Raw genomic sequence first — 3710 nt, 5'->3', positions numbered from 1 at the left:
TTTGTTTTTTGGTTTTTATTTTGAATTGCATACCAAAATTAGAAATTAAAATTTAATTAGAAATTAAAGTTAGATATTGAAATCTATGATAGGTATTTCTTGACTCGGGCATAAGGTGCACACATTTCTCTCATTCTTGGACATAAAAAGCTGCTATTCCTACTGGCTATCTTAAAATAAATTTTACTTGACTGTCTTTTAATTTTACATGAGTTTAAGTTAATTTGGAGCCATTTAGTAAGTACTTTTTTCTTTTTCAGCCTTTGTGATTACAGTCTGGTTTTAGTTATTCCTAAATGGACATGTGAAGAAACTGGGGAGACTTTAGAACTGAAGACAGATGCTTAATGCATAGAAAAATGTACTCTTAGAAGAATGGGTCGAATAATTTCTTTTTTTTTTTTTTTAACTTAAAACAGAGTCTAAGATCTTTTCTAGCCTTGAGGGCCACCTTTAAGTTTATAAAATATATATCTATGAGGAATGAAGATTTTAAAATTATCAGTCTGAAGAGTACCAAGTAGTTAAATATATGAAGATAGCTTAATTTTAATGGTCTTTACACTTTAGAGTAAGGATCACTTGAAACATTTTATAACAATGCAGAATTAGGAGCTGTGCCTCCTGGGAATCGTGGAATCACCCTTTGTGACAAATGCCCAGTGTTTTTGATGCACTGGTGGTATGCTACACTATTGAGAAACACTAAGAGAAGAGGTAAGGTAGAACTAAGGAAATAATATTCTTTGTCTATTATTTCAAAGGCTTTACCCCAAACAATTCTGATCATGATCTAATAGTGTAGGTGATATTATCTTCATTTTATAGATGAGGAACTTGTTTGAATTTGAACTGAGGTATATGAGAGTCCAAAGCCCTTTTCAACTACAACTTACACTTTTGTAAAGAGAAGTTTTCTTCTTCATGAAAGAAGTTTTGAGAATTTTCTCAAGAATTATTGGAGAAGGCTGAGCCATCATCTTCCCAGGAGAATTTCAAGGAGAGCGAGGACAGTGCCTCTCAGGGCTTTGGAGTGATGATACTTGTTTGTGCAAATGTTTTTTTGTGATCTTATTCAATTTCTGTTATTTAGTGACATAAGGACCTAAAAATTTGATGACACAGTTTCTTGAAGTATTCTCAGTCACCTCTTTTAAATTGTCTACTCTCTGTTGAAGCTTTTAAAAAATGCATAAGAATAGAATTGGAAATATCTAAGTCTGAGAATGATTAGATACAATATTTTAATGTCTTCTGAAAAGTTTGTTTTAGGCCAATACTGTATGGTTGTGAATATTAGCATGCCAGCCAAATAATATAGTTTGTTTTAATTACATATTTTCCATTATAAAGAGCATCATAATTTTTTTAAAATAATTTTTTATTTTTTCAATGCAGTCAAAATACGTTGTATTAGTTTCAGGTGTACAACATAGTTATTAAACATTTATATAATTTATGAAGCGATCACTCATGAACCTAGTACCAATCCGACATTATACATAGTTATTACAATATTACTATGTACATTACATCCCCATGATTTTCATCATAATTTTTAAAAACTGTAAAATCTAGAAGAAAATTTATGGATAGAATCCATAATTCTATCGTCTGAACTCAATGATTATTACCATTTTGGCATATTCCCTACTAGTCTTTTTTTAACCATATAGCTGTAATCACAAAATATGTAATTGTAACTTGTGTTTTTTTTATTTAACATACAGATATTTTCTTATGTTAAGTAGTTTTCATAACTTAATAATAAAAGTCTGCCTAAGAGTTCAGCTAATGATGTTACCATATTTACATAAGTTGGCTATTATGGTTGGACATTTAGGTTTATAATAAAGTATTAAAACAGTGGCTTACTTACATATAATTTCATTGGGTTAAATATGGATTTTTATTTTGGAACCTGACAGGTTTAATTACATTTAGTGGATCTCATATTCTGGAACTCACGTGATTGACTTGATGCTATTTGTGAAAGGGAGAATCCATAATGAGCCTCATCTATATTTTATAGAAGTCAAATTATATTTTATAGAAGTCATCTATTAAGAGTAACCTTTCTTTAGCAAATACAAAACAGACCTTTGGTGTTCTGATTTGATTCATTTTACCAATTTGAACAAGCATCATTTTATTAAATACCAACTAACTGACACTTCATGGCTTCAGGTATTAAATTTAGATTGATACATCAGAGGGCTTGTCCAGAAAATACATGGTAAGCTTTTATATATCCAAGTGTTACATGTCAGAGATGAGTCTATTTCTGGGCTCTATTGAAAGAAATAGCAATTATTGAGAGGTAGAGGGAAAGAAACATCTAAGGGAGAAATTAAAAACAACTCCCCTCCCCCAACGACAACAACAAAAAAGCTTTTTTATCATTATCTTTATGGGTCTGGGTAAATTCAGCTTTTTAACATTACATTAGCTAGTCACTTATGCCATAAATCCCACCTTAAGTGTATTCTCTTGTGTTAAGCATTATTCTCCCAAGGACTTATGTCTACAGTACGTTTTCAGTGCACTGAGAATGCCTGACTCCTCAGTGTGTAATAAGTAAGATCTCCAAGGTGTTCTTTTTTCTCTTTCAAAGTGAGATCACCATCCTTGAGTGCTAGGCACGCCTAGAAATCTGGGGCAGTGGGTAAAAGATAAGAGGGTTGTCTAGGGCAGAAGTTTATAAGGTACAGAAGGCAGAAGGGCACAAAATGCACCTCACCAACTTCTATCCTGTCTCTTGAAAGTGAACATCTACATTTTCACTTTTTTAAAAAATGTGAACTTGAGTATGTATTTTGATTTTTAATATTCTGTATTAAATGAGAGGAAATTAGGCTTCTTTTAAGGACCTCCTGGTGTTTAGATGCCGGTTCCTACTGGAGGACCAGGAATTTCCTAATTGTAAAGCTGGATTGTAACTCCGTGGAAAGGGTGGGGGTGGGGGTGGGGGAAAGCAATACACAGATGACAGTAGTAAGTGTCCTAGAAGGAAAAGAAACCAGTGAAACCAAATGTCATAAGAGGAATCCTTTTAATATTGTGCAGTGGTTCATTCTTTTTAAATTCACTCCATCTACCATCCTCCATTCCACGAAAATATCATCAGGTTACAGGGCAAATGCTTTATTTGTCGCAGATTTCTCGTCCTTTAATTTGAGGATGACAGTACACGATAGCGATACTACTTTTTGACTGCCCTATTTAAAAAGCTGTATTGTAGAAGGTGAGACCCCACCCCAGCCCCCAACGCATACACACATTCAGAGGCCATATAGAAAAAGCGAAATAAGAGATGACTCTAATGAGGCAACGCTAATGCCTAGCAGTGGAGTCACTGAGACATTTTAAAAAGGCATCCCTAAGAAAGAAAAGTTTTGTCTATAGACTTGTTTCTGATTCCTCTGCGCGGCTCCAGTCCAGGTCTTGGTGCCCGCCCCGGAGGGGAATGTCCGGGACTCGGGTCGGTACCTTTTTAGCCTGGGAATTTCCAGTATTCAGAAAAAATCCACGAACCTAGTCCTCGCGGCACCCTCCCCGCCTCCTCTGCCCCTCCTCTGTGCCCACGCAACCCCTTTCCAATGAGAGTTTGACCATATTCTGTATTTTAGCGGTTCCTTAGCTTCCCCCGCCCCTACCCCTCTATAGAGGGGTGAACAGAAAGCGAGCTAGCCCTATAAAGGGGGCTGGGA

This window comes from Rousettus aegyptiacus, unplaced genomic scaffold, assembly GCF_014176215.1.
Source record: "Rousettus aegyptiacus isolate mRouAeg1 unplaced genomic scaffold, mRouAeg1.p scaffold_m13_p_4, whole genome shotgun sequence".
Taxonomy (NCBI): Eukaryota; Metazoa; Chordata; class Mammalia; order Chiroptera; family Pteropodidae; genus Rousettus; species Rousettus aegyptiacus.
Note: the sequence above shows the minus strand (reverse complement) of the source record.